A 27,744-nucleotide genomic window follows, 5' to 3' on the forward strand; every position below is an offset into this window, starting at 1 on the left:
TATTGTAATGGTTGGGAAAAATCACCCCTGAAGCCCCTCCCCCAGCCTCTTATTCTTTGCTAAGGTTGTAGCCAATAGCGTCACTGTCGGCATGGGAAATTGGATTGTTGGTAATGACAAGGACAGACAATAGAGGATAAAATTATCACTCTGAGAGGGGTTTTCTCGAAGATTTCATGGCCCTAAACTAGAAAGGCAGGGTTTCCATTGCCAATGGCGACGTCATAACATCGGTGTTTGGGTTGAGGGGAGGGAGAGGTTATTGGCTCTTCATGATTTGGAAACGTCTGAGACCTCATCTTATGCCCTTTGTGTGTTCTTGGTTTGGACAGAATCTAAAGGCTTAGTACGTTCCTTCGCTTCTCTCCACTCTTGACCCTATCTTGAGCAAAATGAAAAATGGGCTGCTTGTTCAAGTTGGGAAGCAAACCCTCGTTTCCTGCTTTTGTTTAATGAGTGTCGAGTGGCGCCCCCACGTGGTCTGCCGTGCCCTGCATGCTCAGAGTCCCGCCTCCCAGGAAGCTTCTCTAAGGAGGAATGCGGAAATTCTCAAGGTTCCTGCACTACAAGCTGGAAAGCTTGTCTCTAAGAGACATAAATAATCACAACGGCCGGAAAATAAAGCAGGCAATCTCTAGAAACGCATGGATACATTAGGATGAAAAACAGCCGGAGGCTCCGACTCTTCAGACTTCATTGAATACTGTTTGCAGCCATCCGGTAAAATTTTAATTTATTTTATTATTGCATTTTTATGACAAATTATAACATAACTCATTCATTTTCTCCATTAATCTCCTCTCCTTCATAAAAATGGCACACATGATGATGACCTACATTAAAGTAATTGTCACCGTGTGTAGTATTATAGCCATAATCTATAAATAATATAAAAGTTTGCAGAAAATTAAAGTATAAAATATATGACGATGGAAAAAGATAAATCTTTCAACATTAAGTTTTTTTTTTTCCTCCTTGCTAATATATGGAACTGGTGTGTTAGCTATTTGAGCCACCTAGTGGTAAATATACATGAAATATGGTTTCTCTTGCTGAAAAATAATGAGCCTAATAGTCTCCAATTTAAAGAAAGCATAACTACTTATATGTTCAGTTTATGACTGAATACTTACTCACTAGTATGAAGTTTAGCACTGAAAAATATTGCAAAACATAGTTCTTTGTTTAGTTTGTTCCACATAACCAAGAAAATAAAAATGAAAAAAAAATTACAGTCGAAAGGGACTCTTTCAATGTGAACAATGAAGGGATACCTATAAACTATTTTTCTTTTCTTTTCTTTTTTTTTTTCTTTTCTTTTTTTCGGAGCTGGGGACCGGAACCCAGGGCCTTGCGCTTGGTAGGCAAGCGCTCTACCTCTGAGCTAAATCCCCATCCCCTAAACTATTTTTCAAGGCACTTTATTTGTTTCGTTGGTGGTGGTGTTTGGGGGCGGGTGCCACACAGTGAGCACATAGCGGTCAGATGACAATTGGTGGGAGTTGTTCCTCTCCTACTGGGGATTGAGCTTGGGTTCTCAGGTTTGGTGGCAGACATCTTTATCCATAAACCACCTCACCAGACCCAGCTATACAACTTTTAGTGACCGGAAGTGATTGACACATATTACGACATAGTTAGTGTTGAGTGCGGCCTTTGACATGTGGTCTTGGGTATGGTTATATTTTCCAAATCTGTCTTACCGAGTCTTAAGTCTTATTTAAGAAACCAAAACTAGGGGCTGGGGATTTAGCTCAGTGGTAGGAAGCGCAAGGCCCTGGGTTCGGTCCCCAGCTCCGAAAAAAAGAACCAAAAAAAAAAAAAAAAGAAAGAAACCAAATCTAACAACCAATCTGTTCAACGGTCCGTCAGAAATGCTCTCTAACTAGATTACGCTGCGGCTGATTCTAGATTCCGTTAAGAGGGGCCTGAGATCAAACTGAGTTTCATTTTAGCTCCAGTCTGGTACAATAACATCCAGCAGGGCCAAATCAGGAAGCGCCTCTAACCTCGCTTGTCAGGACCCACACGCATCTCTTGTCTTGTTAGTTTTTAAAGAGCTCCAAGAATGTCAGGTTCTGTGGTTTCCTGCTTTCTGAAATTGCCATATGTCTCTAAATAGGTTTTCTGAAAGTCAGAATTAGCACAAAAATACGATAACTTTGTGCTCTGTGAACCCACCAACCTCTCTCTTTCTTATAGTCTTGTAAACCAGCAGTGAAAATCGCTGTTCCCTTTAATGCCGCAGTCTGCCTGAACTCTGACCTTTCCCTGGCTCATCTGTGGTTTTGGTGGGCCTTCGGAAGTCAAGGAGCATTGAGTGTGTTCCTGAAGCAGCTGTGTTCTGCAGAAGATACAGGCGGTGCAAGCCTGAGAGACGCAAAACCTTGCCACAACCGCTTGTCAACAAGACGGGGTGAAGGGGCAATCTAACCTTCAAAATGAAACCAGCGGTGTTCAGTGGTTTGGTTGTGCTGGAGTTTCACGGGAGCAGAAAAGACAATGCAGGAAGCTCTAAAACACAAGTTCCCCTCATATCGAGCCTGCAGACCTGTGGGGACCTAAGTGTCCAAGGGAAAACTCTACTGCGGACATGGGGTGCATGTGTGTTATTTTGTCCTTGGAGGTTCTCAGTGAGTGTGGGAAGCCATGTTTCTTCCCAGGCTGAACCTATCTGATAACTTTTAAAGCATTATGAGCTTGGGAGAAAAGAAGGCTGAGTTTAAGCCTGAGGTAAGAACTGTAAACCGCAGTTCCCAGTGAATTGTAGTCTGCGTTTCCTGCTTCCTGCGTTGCTGAGGTAACCGCTCCACCGGCTGAGAGCTGGAAGCCAAGAACGGAGAAAGGTAGTCTGGGACCGAATGGGGCTCGAAGTGAAGGCTCATTCTTACAGGTGGTTTGAGCTAACCTCAGATGGTTTGCATTGAACTCTATTACGTGCCACCTAAGGAATCCTGATTAACACGCGGTAGATGCCCTTTGAGCTTGGCCAAGGTATTTGCTCAGAACACTCTGGAAAGCAAGGGAAGGGATTGAGTTCCAAAGTTCAGAGCATCAGAAAGATAATGACTTGGAGAACCGAGACTCCACTTTGGTCAAAGCAAGGTAAGGGATCTTCGTAGAATGTTCCTAAGATCCTGAGAGAAGAGTAACTATCTTCATGACCCATTAACTTGAAAATGCTCATTTTGGTCAGCACAGATATTATAAGTGTCCTTTTCGTCATTAGCATTCATGTGAACATCTAGTGTCTAATGAATTGTGATGTCTAAATTCCATAAGTGGGAAGAACCAGGATGCTGAAGATGGCTGTGGGGTTGAGTGCTAAGCCCATTAGTATCCCGCTTGCTAGCCCAATTGGTGCCCCATTAGAGAAAAACTGGAGAAAAGCTTTAATCCTATGCAGCTATATTTGATATCAAGGTGATCTGATCATTCTTATACCACCACATTCATAGCTTATTAGATCAGCTCGAAATAAAAATGAGCTGGACTCTTCTTGTTCCTGCTGGGTTACATTGTGGTGTTAGACAGCAGACAGAGCTAGGTTGAATCCTGGTTTTGATTTCCCATCCTCTTTCATGTTTTTCCTAGGCTACTCGAGAAAGCTTGTATCCTCCAAGGTTTCAGCTGATGTGCTCATGGGTTCCTAAACTTATATATCTAGTATCTCTCTCTCTCTCTCTCTCTCTCTCTCTCTCTCTCTCTCTCTCTCTCTCCCCCTCTCTCTCTCCCTCTCTCTCTCTCCTTCTCTCTCAAGGTGTGTTCTCAATTGTGTATTGGATATCCTTGGAACATCCTGAGCCTGTTGTGCCTAACAGCTAACCCCTTCTTGAATTCTTCACAGTCCCTGTGTCAGAGTGACTTTATTATGCTAGGCTTGAAGCCTGTGAATCATTGGTGGCTTCATTCCATTTTCTGTCTTCCTAGTTACTCCGATCTGTCTACACTGTCGCTATTATTTCTTAAACATGGCTCTCTCTCTCTTATCCCACTGCTACATTCTTTGTCGTGATCCTCATTATTTCTTAATGGGGCTTATTGGAACAGCCACTCAGTTCTTCTCCAGCCTGGAGTTAGTCACCTTTCATTAGTGTCTTTCTCTTTTGTAAGGTTGATTTTAAAATATATATAATTTTTAAAATAACTAAATAAAAATAAATGCATCTTTCAAAATTATATTATTAAAACATTTTTTTATGACTTCTCCCTTAGAAAGGACCTGTGAGATCTTTAGATACACTCTTCTTTTTTGTCATCCCTCCTACCCCCACCTGACAGACCCTTTAGCCATTTTCTCCCTGCCTTTCCCCACTCTAGACAAGACCACTGTCCTCTCCCTTACTTTAGTGGGCAGGTTTCTTCTGTTGACATTGTCACTTCTCAGCTCAGCCTCAAACCTTAACCCAGAAGCTGTTTCTAAGCTCCTTCTGGGCACCGGGATAGTCAGTAAAGAGTCAAAGGCAGCCTTTGACTCAAGTGCTAAGTTGAAGGATGAATGAAGCCACAGGAAGCTGTCTGTGATCACTCTGCTTGGAGTTTCCAGTCAGGGCAGTATCAATTCCAAAACAAATGAGAATGAAGAGGGGGGGCAGTGTTATCTTTATCATGGAGAAAAAGGCGCTGTATAGATGGGGCCTCTTGCCATTCTCAGCCCGTTCCAGCACAACTCGGATGGCTTGGTGAGAGAAACGAATGTGGCAGCAATCAGGCAGCAGCTCCCACAGGAGTGGGGGAAGCAACCGCTTCATTCTTACGGAGTCAAACCTGGGTGGAGACTTCTCTCAGTTGTTAGCCATCAAGTAGCCATAACTAATGTTGGCATTTGTCTGAATGAATGGCCTTGGAAGTCTTACATGGTCAAAAGAGCTGGAAAAGGCCTCTCTAGGAGAAAAAGAGAAGTGGGGTTTTCATGGACCTGGTGGACAATGGTGCTGTTGGGATGTTTGCATTTCCCCAAACCACAGCTGCTCACAGGTGTTTCCTGGGCATTGTCTGTTGAGTCTCTTTATCCATCAACACACAGCAGTCAGCTAACAAAACAGCCTTTGACTTTTTGTAGCCTTGAGGCTACTCTGCTCCTATCTTCTGGGGCTCCCTAGCTCCCTAACTGAACCACCCATTGGCGAACCCTGGGTTTTAACCTCCAATGATGTGGAGAGGAAGGGGCAAAAGCCACACTAGTCATTCTGCCCTTGTCAGAAGTTTTAAGCATCATGTATTTGTCACCAAGTCAGATGTTGCTAAAAACAAAAAAATCGATTAAAAGATGTTAGAGTCACAGTGCTTTATTTGAAAGGAGAGTGGGGGAAGAGCTCGTGGGAGGTCACATAGTATATGAAACTAAACCCCTTCTGACTGAGTCCCCCTCTTGTACTGTCATGGTTTCTGTCCTCCCCTCTCCCCTCTGACACAGGGTTTTGCTATATAGTCCTGACTTCCTGGAACTCACTATGTAGACCAGGGTAGCATCGAACTCACCGAGCCCTACCAGCCTCTGCCTGCTGAGTACTGGGATTAAGGGCCGAGGATACCACACCCTTCGGCCCTTCTATCTCTTTCCACATCATGTTAGGTGCAGTGGAAGATGTTTTCCTTTAGTTTGATTAAAAAATAAGCCCTGCTTTTGTGTAGGTATTTCCTCTAAGTTGAAATATTCCTTCTGGGAGGAAAGATGGTAGGGTTGTAAAATTCAGGAAGAAAATCTGATGTGCAAGACTCGGGGAACTCTGAAGTGGTAAAGATTTGCAAGCGACTCCCCGCCCCACCATTGTATCACCAGGAATAACTGTTGGGGAGAGGAGGCTCTGGCCAGCTCAGCTGCCTGCACTGGAGGCAGCTCTGGGGATGCAGCTGCCTCTGAGTCACCCTCTCTCACGTAAGCACCTCCCCAGAACCTCCCAAGTCCACTAAACTAGACTTGGGTGCAATCACTTGTCTCTTGTTGGTGCCAGTCTTCGGTAAATAGATATCTGTTCATGCCTTTCCAGGAACAGTTATACCATACCTGCCCTCTGGGAAATTAAAATCCAGCTGGAGGGAGAGTACACAGAAGCAACAGCAACGCGGGTTTAAGAGGTTGCTAATCAACTTAGAACCATTTTTCTGAGGACAGTTGAAGTCCAGGAAAAGCCCTATTATAGCTTGATAAATGAGGGTCTCAAGTTCTTCAGTAGTGTAAATATAGTCAAATAAAACCACGCCGAACTGGCTGACTGGTGTTTTCGGTCTGACCACACCATTCCAATCTTTCCTGGTCCCAGATAGAATTTGGTACTTGCTGTAGTTTGGATTTTGAATGTCTGTCAAAGGCCCGCGTGTTAAAGGCTTGTTCTCTAGGTTCATCCTATTGGGAGGTAGTGGGACCTTGAAGAGATGGGTTCTGGTAACTCATCCATACACTACCACAAGGGTGCCACAGAGGACAGACAGCACAGGCGTGCCACAAAGGGCACCTTCCCTTTCCTTTTTGCTTCCCAGTCATGAGGTAAATGATTTTGCTCTGGCTCCCCACAAGGTCAATAACGTGCTCCCCTCCCCACAAACCCAAAGTAGTAAGGACAAACGATAATAAGTAGAGCCCTTCGATACAGCGACCCAAATCAATCTTTCCTCTCTCTGTAGGTTCATTATCTCAGGTATTTTATTATAGTGAGGGAAAGTAGGCTAACGCAACACCTCTTCCTGTCCACTGTGTCCTCTGGCTAAATATCAGTGGGGCCGATCAGAGGTCTTTAGCTAAGACGGACTTCCAAGGCACGTGTGGCACGTGCTTGCGTGCAGAGGTGGGGGTGGGGTGGGAGGTGTAGGAGGTGTGTGCTTCAGAAGTCCTGGGCTTTCCCAGCAGGCACAGCTCCTTTTGCTTTGCTGCTGCCTTTCTGACAGGACTTTCTTGCTTTCCCCTCTTTCCTACCTCAATTCCTCACCCCACACATCTCCCCCGTAGTAAATATGAACATTGCCTGTCCGCATTGGAGAAGTGCAGTTGGGTGGAGGAGTTGATGAGGGCAGTGTTGAAGCTGAGATGTTTTCGGATTGGACTGTAACTGTAGGGTTCTCTGAGAAGAGAGAATGAAGATTTAATTGTACAAGGTAGAACTGTGTTCTTTAAGGTTTACGGAATGGAATCTTGATGATGACCACACACTTCTGGAAGCAAGTCATGTGTGTGGCCTCTTTTAATTCCCACTGTGGCCCAATGGACAGAGGTGCGGAATTTTAGTTATTGAAAGATAATTAGTCCAAGAGCTGTAGTGGCTGGGTGAGGTTAGGACCACGAGCTCAGCCAAGCCTCTTCTAGAGTCCGACCTTAACCATGTGGTATCTGGAAATAAAAAGAACAGTTACCTATTCTTTCTAGAATCTTGTTCATAAACTGGCTCGAATTCATTGGGCTATAATAATAAAATCTTAATGAGTCACTTAGTTTTATAATACAAGAATACAATTAAGGTAGGAAAACTTGGCAGACACTTGAAATTTTGATTTGTTACTGACAAGAATTTGATTTTGAATCCCTGCTGTCTCTCTTTTCTGTTTACCTTTTTTCCTCCAATAGATCCTCATTTTTTGTTGTTGTTTATTTTTGTTTGCTTCTTATTCTCTTTTATTTTTACTTTACAGTTTTAATTTCATTTTATTTTTTTAATTAGTCTAAAAAGTCTCAGGCTTCCTGAAAGCATCCTGACTGACTTGTTTTGGCTGACCCCATTCACCCTCTGCCCTCCCCCATTTCTCTCTGCCCACCTCCATCCTCCATTTTAGTCCCCCCTCTTTTATTTTATGAATGTGAGTACACTGTATTCAGACACACCAGAAGAGGGCACCAGATCTCATTACACATGCTTGTGAGCCACCATGTGGATGTGGTTGCTGGGATTTGAACTCAGGACCTCTGGAAGAGAGCAGTCAGTGCTCTTAACCGCTGAGCCATCTCTCCAGCCCAGCTCCTCCTAGTTTTTAAAAAGACCAGGTTTTTCTTTCCGTCTCTGTCACTTCTCTAACCCCCTGAAGGCCCAGCTCACGTATCTGTGGAGCTCAAACTCCTTTGCATTGTATCATGTTATTCCTTCATCTCGAGTTTCAGCTCGTTTGATTCACTCTTCTTTCTCCTTCCAAACCTCTCATCTTCCCTCTGGCCACTGTCTTATCCCAATGCTTATGTCTCAGAGCGTTTCCCAAGCCAGCATTTATTTAAAGCCCCAGGACTTCTAGGAATTTTCACTCAGGTATTTTGAATGCTACTAATAGAGTCAAAGTGAGCTAACATTTTCCCCATGGAAGTTGCTGATTATGATGATGATGGTGACAATGATGGTGGTGGTGGTGGTGGTGGTGGTGGTGGTGGTGGTGGTGATGATGATGGTGGTGGTGGTGATGATGATGATGATGATGATGATGGAAAATGCTTAGGCAGCCTGTGACCATTCTAAGTAACTTGCATATATTAATTTACTTTCCCTTAAAAGAGTTCTTTACCTTTCTCTGCAATGAAGAAACTCCATAACCAGATGTCCTACAGCTACACTGGGGAGGAGCCAATAGTCTGTGTGGCCTGGAGTCTTGCAACAGGGCCATACTCTATATTTTTGCATGTTGTTTTTTTACTTCCTCATGGTCAAAATGATATACTTGAACTCTGTTGCTTCCTTTGCTTCAATTCATAACTTCTTTTCTTTAAAAATGTTTCTGACATCTGTGGCAGCCCATGCCTACACAGGCTCAAGTGGCCCATTCAGGAAGAATTCAGAGGCAAGGACATGCAAATGGGAGAGGGCCGTCCAATTGTCTGCAGCATTGGGGTGTGGACACAAACCACTATCAGTCCTTTGGGTGATTCCTCTGGCCTTGTGTTCTTCTCATCTTCATGTACGTTGTAGCCTGCCTTAAAAACAATCCACTTCAAAATGATAACTTGTCTAATAGTTTAGTTGGAACTGGAGGAATTGGAAAAGTGTCCTAAAAAAGGCCCCAAAGGGTTACAGAGAGGGGAAGAATTTGCATGTTAACTACATTAAAAGTAGATATCATGAAAGCTTTCAAATTACCAGGTGGAAAATAATCCTTGGTGCTTGTGAATGGAGCAAAGAGATACCGTTTCACTTTATTTCTTATTTTAAAAATTATGTGTATGTGTATATGTGTGTATGTGCATGTGAGTGCAGTTGCACATGGGGCCAGAAGAGGGCATCAGAGAGCTGCAATCTGACAAGGGTGCCGAGAACTGAACTTGAGTCATCTGGAAGAGCAGTACACACTCTTAAACATGGAGTCATCTCTCCAGGCCCAATTTTTGCTTTAAAAACTTAGTATCATTTGTGATTAGTGATAAGTTATACTCAACTAAACTTGGGGGATGGAGGGCACAAAGAACTACCAGGAAAAGTTCTAAAGTCCCTGTGAGAACCTTCTCTGAGGATTTTGATATCATGGAGGGACTTATTTATCTGCTGCCTCAACTACTGGAAAAATCATATGAACATAATCATATAAACAAGGAAGCCAGGGGGCTGGTAACTTCCTTTTGAAAACACCACACTTTTCCTTCCTTGAATTGGCAAAGGGGAGAAAGAAAGCCAGAAGTTGAAGGACCTGCAAGAGCAAACCAGCTGAAACTTTGTAAACAGTTAGCATAAAACTCATTTTTAATCTCATAAACTTAATTTTTCCCCCTAGCATATGGGATGCATAAAAAGGAAACAAAACTTTAGTAAATTGAGCCTTACTTGTGCTTTATAAAAAAGAAATTGAATTGCTTTAATGGCAGCTGCAGCTGGCTTTCAGCTTCAAACGACCAGTGTAAATCTCGTTTTTAGTGCTTGATTTAGCAAACAGTCAGCTGCAAACAGGCTTCGGAAACAGCCCTGAATGCAGGGTTTTCCATGAAGGCCGTTATGTAACCTTTGTGTGGTATGCCTTTAAAATATGTGGAGAATAGCAGAAAGCCTGATTGGGGTATCTTACAATTATCCTTTATTCTATATTTAAATCTGCAGAGAGTTCAATATTCTTTATCTCTAGAGCTAGCACAAGAGGCTCTGAACAGGCCATGAATATAAATGTATGTATAATATCCATTAAAAGTGGAAACGGAGAATACTAATAACGAGTCACGAAGCCGTGGTGGCAATGGACCACTGTTGCTTACCTCAAAGGGCTCATCACAGCTCGTGTTTGAACTTGCTCTTCTTGGAGCCTTATGTCACACTCCCACACACGGAGGAGCCCCGAGAACGCTCCTTCACATTCTGTTTGGTAAAGGCTGAACTTGCCCGGCTTGCAACTTTGATCCAAAATGGGGAGAGAATTCCAGTGAGCATGATGCCCAGCTGCTCTTAAAGGCGTCAGATGTGGCAGGATATCGTGATACAGATACGTGTCTGATACAGTTCTTAGCGACCTGGACTCGGTAGGAATTTCATGTTTTGGTGGAAGTCATTGTTCCAGTCAGTATAGATCCACCAGTAGACAAAAATGAGAGCTGGACACTCAGGATGTTCTTGCGAAAGAGATCTCTCAAAACATTCTAGCCAAGGTGCTGGAGAGATAGCTCAGGGTCTAAGGATACTGACTGCTCTCCCAGAGAGCCTGGGATGGATTTGTAGCCACCACACAGTCAATGCAGCGGTCTGTGATTTCAATTCCAGAGCATCTGATGCCTTCTTGTGGCGTCTGGAGGCACTGCAGTCACATGGTTCACTTACATACATACATACAGGAAAAACATCAAAAAAAAATTTTGAACAGGATTTCCAGGGCAATGGAAAAAAAATTGAAATTAGGATAAATCATCGCCATTTTTCTCCTTCCTTAAACACCTTCCAGTAGTTAGGGTTTATTTTAGCTGGCAATCAAGTACACTCCCTTATGGCACTAATTGGTAATTGTTAATAAGCTCTGTTTCCACAGGTATTTCCTATTGTGAAAGAGACCTTTGAAAGCGGAAAGGTCCCAGAACTTCTAATTTTGACTGTTTGCCTGACCACTTCTGGGGCGGATCTGGACAGAGGGCATCTCGTTCCCAGGCTGGTTCTGTGGCTGGAATTTACAGAAGCTCATTCCCATACACCCGCTTCCTCTCTCCGCCATCTGTTTGTTCGGCTGCCAACAATCCAAGCTATTAAGCAAATGGAGATGACACGGAATTTGAAAACAAGCCTGCTGCTCAGCGTGACGAGAGTCACAGTGGCCCTCTCTCCTCGTGGCTCTGCTCTTCTGGCTGACAGCCTGAGGGAAGTCACTTAAGCTCTCTGGGCTTCTGCCGGGCCTCAAATTTCTTACCGTCGAAGGACGAAGTAAAATCCCGAGGAAACATCTTGAAAATGGGTGATGCTCTTGCAGTTCTCTTAAATTATTCATAACAGTGATGGTTCTATGTATCATACGTGTATACATATTGTGTGTGTGGGTTGTGTAGCTGTGGATGACAAAGCAAGGACAACTGTGTTTTAATCTATCACACTCTGCCTCATTCCTTTGGGTCGGGATATCTGACTAAATACAGAGCAGCGGTTCTCAACCTTACTAATGCTTGTGACCCTTTAATATAGTTTCTCGTGTTGTGGTGACTCTAATAAAATTACTTTGTTGCTACTTTCATAATTGCAATGTTGTTACTGTCATGAGTTTTAATGTAAATATCCGATAAGCAACATATCTGGTATATGACCCCCAAAGAGGTCATGACCTTGAGAAGAGCTGACCTACAGTCAAGTTGACAGTGATCATCCTGTCTCTGTCAGCCTCCCCAAGCCCTAGTGCTGGAGTTACAGAAATGTGTGTGATCACACACGGATGTTGGAAGAGGTTTTTTTTTTTTTTTTTTTTTTTTTAATATTGGATATCTTATGTATCTACATTTCAAATGTTATCCCTTTCCCCCTCCCATTCTCACCCCCATGCTTCTATAAGATGCTGCCACTCCCACCCACCTACTCCCACCTCAACACCTTGGCATTACCCTACACTGGGGAAACAAGCCTTCAGAGGACCAAGGGTTTCTCCTCCTATAGATGACAGACAATGCCTTCCTTTGCTACATATGTGGCTCGAGCCATGGGTCCTTCCACGGGTACTCTTTGGCTGGTGGTTTAGTATCTGGGAGCTCTGGGAGGTCTGGTGGGTTGATATTGTTTTTCTTTCTATGGGGTTGCAAACCCCTTCAGCTCCTTCAGTCCTTTCTCTAACTCCTCCATTGGGGTCCCCATGCTCAGTCCAATGATTAGCTGTAAGCATTCTCATCTGTATCAGTAGGGCTCTGGCAGAGCCTCTCAGGAGACATCCATATCAGGCTCCTGTCAGCAAGCACTTCTTGGCATCAGCAATAGTGACTGGGTTTGGTGGATGCATATGGGATGGTTCCCCATGTGGGGCAGTCTCTGGATGGCCTTTCCTTCAGTTTTTGCTCTGCTCTTTGTCCCTGTATTTCCTCCCCTGAGTATTTTATTCCCCCTTGTAAGAAGGACTGAAGCATCCACATTTTGGTCTTCCTTCTTCTTGAGCTTCATATAGTCTGTGAATTGTTTCTTGGGTATTCCAAGCTTTTGGGCTAATACACACGTATCAGTGAGTGCATACCATGTGTGTTCTTTTGTGACTGGGTTACTTAACTCAGGATTCATCCATTTGCCTAAGAATTTTACGAAGTCATTGTTTCTGATAGCTGAGTAGTATTCCATTGTGTAGAAGTGCCACATTTTCTGTATCCATTCCTCTGTTGAAGGACATCTGGGTTGTTTCCAGTTTCTGGCCATTATAAATAAGGCTGCTATGAACATAGTGGAGCATGTGTCCTTGTTGTATGTTGCAGCATCTTTTGGGTATATGCCCAGGAGTGGTATAGCTGGGTCCTTGAGTAGTATTATGTCCAATTTTCTGAGGAACCTCCAGACTGATTTCCAGAGTGGTTGTACCAGTCTGCAATCCCACCAACAATGGAGGAGTGTTCCTCTTTCTCCACATCCTTGCCAGCATCTGTTGTCACCTGAGTTTTTGATCTTAGCCATTCTGGTGTGAGGTAGAATCTCAGGGTTGCTTTGATTTGTATTTCCCTGATGTCTAAGGATTTTGAATATTTCTTTAGGTGCTTCTCAGCCATTCAGTGTCCCTCTGCTGAGAATTCTGTTTATCTTGGTACCCTATTTTTTAGTAGGATTATTTGGGTCTTCTTGAGTTCCTTGTATATATTGGATATTAGGCCTTTATCAGATGTAAGATTAGTAAAGATCTTTTCCCAATCGGTTGGTTGCCATTTTGTCCTAATGACAGTGTCCTTTGCCTTACAGAAGATTTTTAATTTTATGAGGTCCCATTTGTAAATTCTTGGTCTTAGAGCATAAGCCATTGGTGTTCTGTTCAGGAAAATTTCCCCTATGCTCATGTGTTCAAGACTCTTCCCCACTTTCCCTTCTATTAGTTTCAGTGTATCTGGTTTTATGTGGAGGTCTTTGATCTACTTCAATTTAAGTTTTGTACAGGATGATAAGAATAGGTCAATTTGCATTCTTCTACATGCTCACCTCTAGCTGAACCAGTACCATTTGTTAAAAATGCTGTCTTCTTTCCATTGGATGGTTTTAACTCCCTTGTCAAAGATCAAGTGACCATAGGTGTGGGTTAATTTCTGGGTCTTCAATTCTATTCCATTTATCTACCTGCTTGTGTCTGTACCAATACCAGACAGTTTTTTTTTTTTTTATCACAATTGTTCTGTAATGCAGCTTGAAGTCAGGCATGGTGATCCCTCTAGAAGTTCTTTTATTGTTGAGAATAATTTTTGTTATCCTGGGTTTTTTGTTATTCCAAATGAATTTGTAAATTGTTCTTTCTAACTCTATCAAGAATTGATTTGGAATTTTAATGGGAATTGCATTGAATCTGTAGATTGCTTTTGGCAAGATGGCCATTTTTACTATATTAATCCTGCCAATCCATGAGCATAGGAGATCTTTCCATTTTCTGAGATCCTCTTGGATTTTTTTCTTCAGATACTTCTTGTTCTTGTCATACAGATCTTTTACTTGCTTGGTTACAGCCACACTGAAGTATTTTATATTATTTGTGACTATTATAAAGGGTGTAATTTCTTTAATTTCTCTCTCAGCCTGTTTATCCTTTGAGTAGAGGAAGGCTACTGATTTGTTTTGAGTTAATTTTATATCCAGTCACTTTGCTGAAGTTGTTATCAGGTTTAGGAGTTCTCTGGTAAAATTTTTGGGGTCATTTAATTATACTATCATATCATCTGCAAAGAGTGACTTCTTCCTTTTTTTTGTATCCTTTTGACCTCTATTTGTTGCCTTACTTCTCTGGCGAGGACTTCAAGTACTATATGAATAGGTAAGGAGAGAGTGGGCAGCCTTGTCTAGTCCCTGATTTTAGTGGGATTGCTTCAAGTTTCTCTCCATTTAGTTTGATGTTGATTACTGGTTTGCTGTTTATTGCTTTTACTATGTTTAGGTATGGGTCTTGAATTCCTGATTTTTCTAAGAGTTTTATCATGAAGGGGTGTTGAATTTTGTCAAATGCTTTCTCGGCATCTAATGAGATGATCATCTGGTTTTTCTCTTTGAGTTTGTTTACACAGTAAATTACTTTGATGGGTTTTCGTATAATGAACCATCCCTGCATTCCTAGGATGAAGCCTACTTGATCATGGTGAATGATCATTTTGATGTCTTCTTGGATTCTATTTGCAAGAATTTTATTGCATATTTTTGCAGAGATATTCATGAGCAAAATTGGTCTGAAGTTCTCTTTCTTTGTAGGATCTTTGTGTCATTTATGTATAAGCTTAATTTGGCTTCAAAGAACGAATTGGGTAGTGTTCCTTCTGTTTCTATTTTGTGGAGTAGTTTGAAGAGTATTGGTATTAGGTCTTTTTTGAAGGTCTGATAGAATTCTGCACTAAATCCATCTGGTCCTGGACTTTTTTTGGTTGGTAGACTTTTAATGACTGCTTATATTTCTTTAGGGGTTATGTGACTATTTAGATGGTTATCTGATCCTGATTGAAGTTGGTACCTGGTTTCTGTCTAGAAAATTGTCCATTTCCTTCAGATTTTCCAGTTTTGTTAAGTATAGGCTTTTGTAGTAGTCAGAAGCAATAACAGGACAAGCTAATAACTAGGAGGTGATCATCCTGAGATAGCCAGCCTTGGATTATTATATAAACTGTGACCGGTTTGCCCTTACTGAGCATTGCTGTAAGGGATTCATTTTAGGAAATATTCCTGACATTAAAAGGCTTTTTCCTGTTATTATTAAACACATATAATGATCATTAAGTAATAGTGCACCCCTTTGGAGCAGATCTCTGCAGATCTATGAAGATGTACTGTCTCGTAGTGATGCTATATAGACAAAAAGATGACTTCTTAAGTCTTAATGATGATCATATAAGAATTCCTAAAATTATATCAGTGATTATCAAGCTCTTTTATAGTGGGACTGCTATTATGTCTTTTTCTGATAGTCAAAACTGTAGTGAGAACTCTGCCAGTCTCCCAAGTATCACCAGTTAATTGCTCTTATATAGTAACCAGACTTTCTTCTACTTAGAGCACATTCCAAGAGGTTGTAAAACAATTAACCAAAGGTCATAAAAAGGGAACTAATGATTTATTATAGGTGCTAGGACAGAGAATAAAATATTGACTGGGTTTATCTATACAAAACTTCACTAATAACTTAGTTATGGTTTTAAACCTTCGGTGAACCTGTGGAGATGTGACAGGTGATGGATGTTTAGCCAGATAATTACTCCTAGTGGATATGCATGCAAACACTCTCTGTTGTAAACTTCTATTTCAATTTGTGATTTGATTTTTTGGATGAACTTGTGATGAACTTTGTAAGACGTGATCATGTATTCTGAAAGATGTTTATGTCCTGAGGACAAAGAGAAGAGTCAGGACTCTTAGAGACTATAGGTAACATAAGGGAGCAATGTGCAGAATGCAGGGGGAAAGATGAGAAAAGAAGAAGCTGCAGAGAGCAGAAGGAGCAGGCAGGTTTTTCCTTACCATGGGACAGAACAGGTTATTTATTAATAGCAAAGCAGGCTTAGTCTTATTAAAAGGAACAAGCCTTTTTTCTTACAAACTTGGGTTTAATTCATTTAGCATTAAAAGGATAGAAGCTATTTCTTTCGCTATGTAATAAAGATTAGAGCTCATCTTTCATCCAGAATGAATGAATTCTTTCTTCATCGGTGCTTGGTCTTTTGCTCCATATGCATATGAAGGTATGGATGTGTGTGTATGTAATTGTGAGAATTATGCATGTGTATGTGTAAGAATGTAATTGTGAGAATGCATGTAAGCTGGACCCTACCATTGGGTAGAAACGTATAAATGCATATTCACGAATCTGTATATGACTTATGTAAGTTTATGCATATTTGCCTATGTAAAAGTTTTTCCTTTTACAAGTGCTATTCACTTCTCTTGGTTCAATAGAAGTTTATTGCTCCAAACTTCCCCCCAGCCTGACAAGCAAGAGGCATAGGGAAAGGCTCTAGCAATTAATCCTCTACTTTACCTCCTGCTGTTTTAGAATGAGGTGCTAAATGCCAGAGACTGCAGTTTCTGGCCTCAGAGGAACACAGAAGGTGGGTCAGTTACAGAGGCAGAGCATAGTGACTTAGACATAGATAAGTAAATCAGCTACAGTAACATAGTAACTTGGACTTAGATAAGTAAACTTATTATTATACAGCAACCCTAAATATCTCATAAGATAAAGTCTTACCCCTGTATCTCATAAGACAAAGCCTTACCCTCCACTTCCTCAAGAAGAACTAATGAGAAAGAAGACTAATGTCAGGGCTGGCCCCCGGCACAGTTTCTGTTGTTATGTCTTCCTTTTCATTTCTGATTTTGTTAATTTGGATACTGTCTCTGTGTCCTCTTGTTAGTCTGGCAAAGGGTTTATCGATCTTGTTGATTTTATTAAAGAAACAGCTTGCCTCTTGCTATCTGGTTATTTTTGATGTTAGTAGGTCTTACTGTCTCTGACTGGGGCTTGTTCCTCCTGTGGGCCTGTTGGTCTGTGATTTTAGGAGTGAGAGCACTCCTGTCCAAGGGATTGTAGGATAACCTTAGCTCTCCTATTGGAGGTCTTAACTCAGGTCTTTATGAATGCATAGGAAGAGTGCTTACCCAATAAGCCATCTCATATCCATTGTAATATCTTCTTATTCCTTGGGAGAGGGTTGTTGCTAGTTGTACCACAGTGATTCAAAGAAATAATGAGGATGAGTTTTAGTCTTGCTACATGAAATTCTGGAGCTTAGACATTGGTAACTGACTAGGAAGACAATTGATTATGGAAGTTAAATTTAATGTTTAATTATAATGGTAAAAAGTTATATATTATATATTACATATAATATACATTATCAATATAATGTATAAAAGTTAAAGTTAATGTTTAAGGAAAAAAGGCTCAACTATTACAGCCATAGTCCTTATCATACCTCTCCCCAGCCAACAATTTAAATATCACATCTTCTAAGAAATGCTGAAATTAATCACCCAAGGCCTTATATGTTTGTATTTGGAAGTCTAGCATCTTTTGTTTTACATTTGTGTCTGTTTATTTATGTGTGTCTGTGTGTGTTTGAAAGGCTGTAGATATAATCCAGAGCTGTGTACATGTGGGCACATGCTCCTACATGGAGCTACATCCCAAGATCCTAAAGTACATTTATATTTTAAAGACTGTCATGTATGTTGTTTACAAAGGGAAAACATTAGTAAAAAATGTACAATATTTAGCAGTCTCCTGATTTGTCTTTTCTCGTCTCTTCCTCTAACCCCCAAGGCAACTGTTTTCAACACTCAGACTCCTTTTGGAATGTCTCCAGTAGTCTAAAGCTCTGCAGCTGCTCTCTTGGTCTTCTCATCCTAGACAATAAGTATTGGACTCTTAACATGGAGGATTCCAATTAGTTTTCCATGTGACTTCCACTGCATCTCCTTTCTCCTCTTTCCAATGTGGCTCTATTGCAATTGTATTAATTTATCGAATTTTTTGTATATGTGTGTGCGTACATGTGTGTGTGTGTGTGTGTGTGTGTGTGTGTGTTTTTCTCTCCACTCCACCTTTTGAAACATGGTTTCCCACCAACCCTAAGGCATATTGTATTGCCTATATTGGCTGGCTAGCACCCCCTCAGGATCTGCCTGTCTCATTCTCTACCCCATGCTGTAGCACTGAGGTGCAAGCCAATGAGCCTGGTTTTTGTAGGATTGCTGGCGATCTACTGCAGTTCCTCATGCTTATGAAGGAAGCCATTTACCCATTGAGCCATCTCTCCAGTCCTCATGGCAATTGTGGTTCAATAGATATGATAGTGTGAAAATGTCCTTGAGGCATGATGTACATGGCTGTCACAATCTTGGTATCAAAGGAGCTGTGGCTACTGGTGTGAGACTGTCACATGGTTAGGTTTCCTAGAGGGGCTCTTCAAGTCCCTAAAGTCCCTTTCTTTTATCAATTTACTTAAGCTGTTAAGAACTGCTCTGACAACTGTTCCTTGGTTTGGCTGCCCATAAGTTGGTCATACTCTTGTAACCAGTTTTTCACTCACATTCCTGCAATAACCACTATTGAAATATCTGCTTCATCAAGCTGAACGTGGGTGGGACCATTTTGGTTTTGGTTTGCCATCTGTTTATGATGAATAGAAACATTTTCTCAGGGAAAGCCATGCAGCAGATGGCTACTCTAGTGCTCTGTATAACTGTGATGTTGAACTTCCTGGATTTATGCTCTTATTTCCATATTGTTTCAGTTGTTAGATTTGGTCTAGGTCTTGGGGATTTTGAACAGTTACATTGTTTTTCACTTCAGTCATCATGTTTTTAACATTCAAGGAGATTTTTGTTCTCTCTCTCTACCTTTTGAGGAGGATTCTGTTCTTGTTTCACGAGAGCACATTATCTTTTCTGAGGACACTGGTTGCGTTGTTGGGTTTTAGAGTATTCTTGCATTATTCTTCCATGTTGTTCCCTCATCCCCATTTGTTCAGATTTTTAGCTTTCGCACAGCAGGATTTATCATACTTTCAGAAGCTCCAGCTTCCTACTCATGACTAAGATTAGAGAGATAGAATACTAACTGTGGATTCTGAGGATATAGTTTTTGGATGACTTTTTACTTTATTGTGGAATTATCTCCCTTTGTGGTGTTTGGGGTGCTCAGTGTTAGGATCTTAAGGTCTTTCTTTTCCTCCTTCATACCATTTTAAAGACTTAATGAGTTTTCAATTTTTCCATTTTCCTGAATTTTAAGTATCTACATAGTGATGCACACTGAGCTGTTATCATGATGAGTGATGTTGTTGAGTAGGACATTTGTGAATCTTGGTTCATTTGCCTTTCTCTGACCTTAGAAGCATAGTACCCACTGGTATCGTGTTTTCCAAAAGAGAGGAGATGAATGAGCTATCTTTACAAATGATACATTTCCCACTTGGCTGGCTTTGGAACACATGGTTGCCACTAGCTGCTCTCTTTCCCTTAGCAGTGGCCCTTTGGAAAGCATGAGCCCCACTCCTTCCATCACTCCCTGCTCATATTTACCCTCCATCCTGACCAGCAGTGACAATGAACTGACTGTATGGCCATTGCCAGACCCTGCTATTAACATATGCATAGCACAAGTGCCACTGATGTCCTGGGGTGTGACAGAGCAGAGGGAAGGGGCCCATCTCATATCAGAGGCATTCTCATGTTAAGCCTCGGATTTTCTTGCTTTCTGGCACTCCTTTATCTTTATGAGGGCAATATTGACACAAATATTTGTAGGGATTGTGCTAGCTAGTTTTATTCAACTTGACACCATCTAGACTTATCTTGGAAGAGGAAACCTCAATTGGGAAAATGTTTTCACCAGATTGGCCTATGGTCAAGCCTGTGGAGCATTTTCCAGATTGATTTCTTGATTTTCTTGATTATGTAGGAGAGTACAGTTCACTTTGGGCAATGCTACCCCTAGGCTTCTGGTTCCCAGTGCTATAAGAAAGCAAACTGGAAAAGTCAGGAGGAACAGCCTGTAAGCAGCACTCCTCTACAGTCTCTGCATCAACTCTTGTCTCCAGGGTCCTGTTGTCTTTTATTTCCTATCCCAACTTCCCTCAGAAATGGTTATAATATGGAACTGCAAGCTGGAAAAACCCCACCCTTTCTTGAACAAGTTGCCCTGGATTATGGTGTTTTATCACAGCAACAGAAACCCTAAGACAGGGGTCATAAGGACTAGGTAAGTTCCCAGAGCTTTCCAGGAAGAGCTTGAGAGTCCTGAGCATGAGCCCTAAGACACAGCTCTTATGCCCTTGAGCACATTTGCTCACCCGGAGGTGTTGTTTCCTTATATAATCACTTTCTGATCCCTGAAAGTGATTTTTTTTTTAATTCAGAAAAGAAAATGACTGGTTCAAAATCATCACAGCTGATTTTTAGTGCCATGCTGTGATGGCTAATTCTGCTTTAGTTTCTTTTAGGAGACAGTGTCAGTGTAATATACTTTATATTTTGATGTCTGTATTTATTAGACTTGTATTGTTTTATACTTTATAACTGCTTATGGCTTTGACTTTAAAAATATTTTAACTTTTGACAATTTCAAAACTTACATAATACAATGCATGCAATATTCTCCTCCACTACTCTCTCATATTCCTTTACTCTCTCATATTCCCTCTCCATTCTTGTACATTCCTTTTTTTTCTTCCCGACTAGTCCATCTTCTGCTTTCATGTGTATTTCATGTCTTGTGTACGTTAATTTTGAGTAATATACCAGGGGCACAAATATAATCTGGATGGCAACTTGTCATGCTCATTTGTAACTGGCACAGTAATATTATTTCTTCTCCCTATTTTTATCTCATTCCAGAATATAAAAAGAATGGAAGAGAATATCCCATTGATATAACTGGAGCTTCTAAGTAATGGAGAAATGGTACAGGAAATAAGAAAAAAAGACTCCAAGCTTATCTATCTCCATGGGGCTTATCAAATTACCCATGAACAACTGTGTGAAGCACAGACAGAGTTACATTGAAGAACCATGTGCCCTGTACCACTCTTGAAAGGTTAATTCAGACTGATGCATAAAAAAGTCACAATATAAGGAATATTATAAAGAACATCCATCTCCTATCTTATAATAATACAGATATACAATATAAAAATAAATGCAGTAAAACAAAATACTATTTGTAACAGAATGAACAGGTTACTAATAGGTATTACACTCCAACCATGTATTAGGTACTTCATGGTCATAATTTCATTAGCTTTCATGTTTGTATTACTTTTCTATCGCTGTGATTAAATACTGACAGGAAACAACCTAAGGAAGGGCAGTTTTATTGTGGCTCACAGTTTAAAGGTGCAGCTTGCCATGGTGTAGAAGGCTGGTATGAAGGATGGCTTGCAGCTATGGCAGAAGGATCTTAAGGTTCCTTGCTCACATATTAATGGACTAAGTAGCAAAGGAAGAAACATGATGGCATTTAGTGGGCTTTCTCCTTTTATCATTTTAATTCAACCCAGAACTCCATCATATGGGATGGTGCTATCCACATTCTGGGTTGCCTTTTCCTTTATCAACTAAGCTTCCCTGGAAATGCTCTCGCAGATACACATGAAGGTCTTCATCATTACCCTGAGTATTTATTAATCCAATGACATTGACAGTCAAGTTATTACTATTGCCCTGGGTTGCACCCAAGAGGTGGAAAGTAAGTCTGGTCTTCATACACAGGACCCAGAGGCCCCTGAACTTGCACTTCTCTCTGAAGATTAGCATTCAGGGTACTAGAAAGTATTACGCAAGCTTCTAAAGGAGACCGGCAAACAGCCAGTCTATCTAGTTACGATGCCTGTGAATCACATCAGCTCTCAACAGAGCACAATACCCCTAAGAATGCAGTAGTGCAACCAACAGCTCACTAATCAGAGTAAAGACACACTCAACAAGTGTGAACCATGCTTGGTAGGAAACTGGATAACTACTCAGTGCTAATAAAATCACTGTTATTGGAGGAGAGCCCACAAACACTAATTCATTAGCCCCTAACAACAATCTATAAATATTTTTAAAGTGTAGTCTTTACCCTTCATCTTGGAGAATTTTTTTTTGCAAGAGAGACCACTACATATTAACCACAACCAGTCAAACTACTGTGTTGTTCCACCCAGTCCCAGTGGATACATCCACACCTAAGAGAACATTTCGGAAGAAGGGGCAGAAACTGTCTCCTGGCAATGTCAGAAGCTACACTCATAAAGGCTCTCCAACATGACTTCCCAGATGTGAGCTGAACAAGAACACCAACAGTGAGCATGCCAAGGTGGATGGGGAAAAGCCTGCAAATCCTCAACCTTATACAGAGAACTATAGACAGCCAAGGGAAGCTGTGAGTGAGAGAAGCGGTCCTCCCCAGGGAGGAGCAGAGAAGTGATCACTCCCAGGGAGGAGCACACCAATTGGTTGTCCAATGCCAAATGGTCAGCACTGAAAACATGCGTACAAGTAGCACTATATGGACTGGACATGTTATATTTAGTAACACACATACACATGCACATGCACACATACACACACGTGCATGTACAATAATAATTAGTGGTAAAAGAGGCCATAGATTTGGAGGAGAGTAGGGAATGGTATATGAGAGAGTTTGGAGGGAGAAGAGGGAAGGGAAAAGTATCACTATATGATAATTTCAGAAATCAAACAAAAAATAGTACTATGTTCAATTGCAATTTGAATTTTAGGTAGAACCACGTCTTTTCCAAAATATTCTTTTTTTGTCCTCTATTGAAGGTCTCTGCTACATTAGGACTTTTTGTTCTAAATAGTCAGAGGGCATTCATGAGATGGGCTATCTTTCTTCTTATCTCTTAAGTAAGTGGATGGCTCAGTGTTTGTGTCTGTGTTCACAGTTGAGAATACCTTGAAATTTACTTGAAAATATATTTGTGCAGAGGGTAGATTGTGTTCTTAACATGTGGGTGACTATGCATAAAGGGGCAGAAAATGGTAAATATCTCAAGTTCCAGACTGGAATCTGTGGGCTGGAGGTTAAGACAAAATCAAAAGAATAAACAGAGCCAAATACCAGCATTTATCACTCCCTGCTTCCCGACAGAGGATGCAGTGCAACAAGCCACCTCACGCTCCTTCTGCATGGCCTTTCCCCCTGTGAGCGCTCAAACAGAGTGAAAAAAAAATACTCCCCTCCCCACACTCAAACTGGTGAAAATACATTCTTCCTCCCTTAAATTGCCTTTGCCAGACTTTTGTTTTTGCAGTTGTTTTTGCAGTTAGAAAATACCCAAAAGATGTATTTAAAGGGTCTGTTTTCACGGAATAGTTTCACTATGTAAGAGTGTTGAAGTCTCTCCTTGTCCGCCTATTCCGGAGACTGAACACAACCTTTGTAGATGACCGAGTTGGAATCGGTCTCCTCCCCAGTTTCTCTTGCCTAACGTTTCCTCGGCTCAGCTCTTATATGTTCCATTTTAGTTTTGAAGTTGGCCATTCTTGTTTCAGTACAGTGTTCTGGTTTTGTGGGTGCTTCATTGACATTAGACATACACCTTTTAAGTATTAGACCATTGAGTTTTCCTGTAGTCTTATTGAATCCATAACTATAAATTCTATTCATTAGAAGAAGGGGAGCATTCCATTAGAAATTTTATTAGTCAGGGTTCTCTAGATTGAAAAAGGTGTATATTTAGGATTTATTAGAGTAATTTATAGGTTGCCATCCAAGTAGCCTAGCATTGGCTGTCTCCATACTGAAAGGCCAAGGACCTTGTCTTTGATTAGTCCACAAGACTGGATGTCTTAGCAGTCCAACCTGGTGCTGGACTACCAGAGGATTCCTAGACAACTTCTGGTCTTCAGTCTATGTTGGAATCCCAAAGAAATTGTTCTAATGCCAGGGGAGAAAAGTCTCAGCAGCAGAATAGATGAACTTGCCTGCAATAATGAGAGCAGGTAGGCAAAAAGCCAAAGTTTCCCTCTTCCATGTCCACGTGGGCTGCCACCAAAGGGATTTAGGGTGGGTCACCTCACCTTAAATGATCCAATAAAATCCTTCACAGGCATGCCCAACTACTTGGGTTTTAGGTGACGCCAGATATTGTCAATCGGACAGCCAAGGCCACCAGTTGTAGGAACTACAACTTACTACTATTGACCTATAGAAATGGATGTTCACTGAAAACTGCAGAGGGTGGAGTAGAGTTTCATAAAAGAAGATGTAATTCAGCTTTCGTCTAACCTGATCCTAGCATTTTGTCTGGCCACTGATCCTAGCATTGAAAAAAGAGTGAGTGAGGATAGAGAGAAAGAGTCTAAGTGGAGAGGAGAAGAGAAATGAAAGAAACAAGATTGGTGTAGTTAGACACAAGGTAGTGGTGCCAGAGGTGTTAGTGAGGAGGACTGAAGTGTGCATACCCAATGTTTGCTATTAATTTTGTTGCCCTTTCGGAGTGGCAACAGGGAAGTAGAAGACCCGTAGTGTCTTTTAAAGAAGAAAGTACGTAACATTTTTAGATTTGAAGAGAGCCGAGCCTCTAGGGAGGTACATTTCTTTTACTTGAGGAGAGAAAAACTAGGAGTAGCTGTTTAATTGTATTGCTTCACGTTGAAAGGGTACTGGGATAAATAACATTGGACTTCATCACCGTCTACATCCTCCCCTGTCTCCAAGGTCTGCTTGGAGCTGAATCTTCCTGTTATCTCAGGCTTCAACACAGCAGGCTGTAACCTGGGTTTCCTAGGCAACCTCAGTGGTTCTGATCAAAGCGATGACAGCAGTGCCCAGTGATATTTCTCTCCTCTGCTCAGACAAACTCTTCTAGGATCCCTAATTTCTCTGTTTGACATGCTCCTTAAATATCTCAGGAGCCCTCAGCGGAAGCACTGTGGGTTTCTCTTCTCACACACGCCTCTCAGGTTCGAAACAGAGACCTCTCCTTGTCTGCTGAGCCTCCCACTTGGTGACATTTTCCCTTGATGCCCAAAAAGCATCACACAGGTGACCTGTGATCATGTCCCACTTTATTCCAGCATGGAGGCATGCCACTTTACAGTCAAACCACATGGATAGTCAACTAGAGTTCTCACATGTCAAGGGTGTTGTAAGCAGAAGTGTAGAACCCCTGCTATGTTCTCCACCAAGGTGAGGACCATCTTTCCCTTGTGTTTGTATCCTGTATCCATCTGTCTAGGCAGAGCATGGCTGTCTTGGGTTTTTAAGAAACACATGTCCATTGGGCAGCAGAAAAGCAGGATATATGAGACAATGTTATCAATATCACGCCTCCTTTCCAGATGTCAAGCAATGAATAGTCTTAACCTTGAAAAGGGCTAGTGGTCCTCAGTTTTGATCCTATGCATAACAGACCCCTAGAACTCAATCCCTGGGACCTCCCAGGACCCAGGAGACTATCTGGATCTAAAGCTGACTAGCTGTAACCTCTTCTGCTCATCTTAGGAAATGACTCAGAATCATGCGGTCGGTCTGAATCATCTTAGTAGGCCTGCGACCATCTGCTCAGACTTGGTGAGAAGAGATACAAATTGTTGGTCTGGGCATATGGTTTTTTGCTATTAAGCCTTACTGTCTTTTCTTAATGATGAAAATGGCACATTGTCTAAGATTAAGTAGTTATGGATACCATGTAACTAAACACATAGTGAAACACTGTCTGAAGTTATATTTTTTTTCTTTGATGCCCAGTTAATGAGATAGACACAAGATGAGGAACGTATGGATGGTGCATGCAGAAAATTGTGGCCATGGACAAAACCAAATTATTCCTGGGCTCATCTGTTTTCTTCTTCTTTTTCTTCCTTCTTTGGATTGGGTGAAGCAGGAAGTTTTTCAAGAAAAACGTTTAGCTGGTTGTTCTTCTCCCGCCAGTATATTGATGACAAATGTCCCATGTGTTCAACTTTGTACAGAAAAATGATAAAGAATTTAGTGTCCTCACCCAAGAACTATGGGTATATTGCTTTTGATACTCATTATACTCCTTGGGTTTGACTGTTGTGAGGCTCTGGGAACAGGGAGAAGTGTCTCCTCCCACACTGATGATTTTCAGGGGCCTCATAAGAGCAGGCAGAAGTAGAAATGGCTTTCAGAAGCACACAGCTCTCATCCTCCCTCTGCTTTCAGACAGAACTTCCCCACTGTCATCTGAGGTTTCTTGGTGCCTGTCTCAAAGACATCCCTTGATTTCATATTTCTGTCTTGTGGGTATTATTATTTGGGAAACACTTTCCAGGTTTTAAAACCAAAGCCTCTGACTCCTGTTTGCATTCCGTTCTTCAGGCCTCCCTCCATTGCACGAGGAGCATGATAGAAAGGAAAGTGTGCAGGTTCTGGTGACAGGAAGATCTGAACGTAAATCTTGGTTCTATTACTTAGCACGTTTGGCCTTCATCCAGCCGCATAATCTCTCCAAGTCTGAATTATTTTCCCTTCAGTTTTGAAAGAGAGCTGTAAGGCCTATGCCCCATCCCCAGTATTAAATAAAGTAATAGACCCACACCTATGCTTTCGACAATTGTTCCTGCCCTGTGTGTTATGTCCACAAACTCCTCAAATCTAAGTAATTATTTTATATTAATCCTGCTGCTTATGTAGAAGGTGATAGTGACATTAGCCAATAAAGAAACCACTGTAATGGAGAAATTCTGCAGAGCCCGAGTTCCCGTCCAGGTGGACTAGCATTCAGGGGGTGAATATTAGTAACCTAATCTGACTCCAGTGAAAGAGATGGATGAGTCACATTTACAAATGGCTGGAGATAATGACAAATAAAAATGTTCTGGTTCTTAGCTCAAGCTGATTTAATAATATTTGTATGATAACAACATTAAATTCAAAGTATCTTCCAGCAAATTGGACTTTACCCAGAAATTTCCTCTGAGAGGTAAGGTCGTCCCCACTGGAGTCAAATTCTGAGCCATTGCTTTGTGGGCAGCCAGCTCGGAGGTGTGGCTTCAGGGCAGCGGAGGTGCCCTACCTCCCAGTTCTCAAACACCACTTTCCTGCTCTTTCCCCTCCTCTGCTGGAGCTTTCGCTGGTCTTTTTGATGCACTAAGATGTCTGGGAGACTCACAGAAGAAGCCAGAGTGTGGGATCAATGCTTTAACTGGTATTAATTTATCGAACTGCCTATCTGACTGTGGGCTCCTAAGGTGGATGATCTTGTGAAGAGTGAGTCATGTTGGAAACCCTAGTGGAGTCATTTAAATAGTTAATTTATACACACATTTAATGTGTTTGGATCAGACTCACCTCCTCAATCACTCTGCTACCTCCAATCACTTTGCCCTCTTCCTCCCTCTGTCTTTCTCCTGCCTTCCCTTTCTTTTCCACTCCTTCCCTCCTTTCTTCCCTCTCACCCATCCATCCCTCCTTTCATCCATCTATTCCAAGATCCACTGAGTCCATTTACTGATGACTGTATTGCACACAGATGTGGGGCCATTCACCCACACATGAATAGACTCTCAGGGCTCCACATCCCTGAAGCAAACGGGCTCTTCCCGCAGTAGCCTCATTGCCAATAGCCCCTCAGCTTCTGGTGAGACTTCATGAGCCCTCCACCATCCACAAGCCCTCCACCATCCATCTTGGGGTTTTGGCTGGGTTCACCTTGTGCAGGTCTTGTGCATGCAATGTCTGCTGCACTGAGTTTGTGCACTA

The 27,744-nt window shown here is 41.7% G+C and overlaps 1 long non-coding RNA gene across 2 annotated transcripts; it reads left to right on the forward strand.

Moving 5' to 3' along the window:
* The first annotated feature begins 346 nt into the window (after positions 1 to 346).
* On the forward strand, positions 347 to 11,601 carry LOC134482786 (uncharacterized). Of its 2 annotated transcripts, none has more exons than XR_010059334.1 (2): positions 347 to 720; positions 10,909 to 11,601. It is a non-coding gene; the product is annotated as an uncharacterized LOC134482786 (long non-coding RNA). The 2 variants fall into 2 exon arrangements; XR_010059333.1 differs by lacking the exon at positions 347 to 720 and adding an exon at positions 1,940 to 3,105.
* Positions 11,602 to 27,744: the final 16,143 nt, after the last annotated feature.

Source organism: Rattus norvegicus, chromosome 17 (assembly GCF_036323735.1).
Source record: "Rattus norvegicus strain BN/NHsdMcwi chromosome 17, GRCr8, whole genome shotgun sequence".
NCBI classification, from domain to species: domain Eukaryota; kingdom Metazoa; phylum Chordata; class Mammalia; order Rodentia; family Muridae; genus Rattus; species Rattus norvegicus.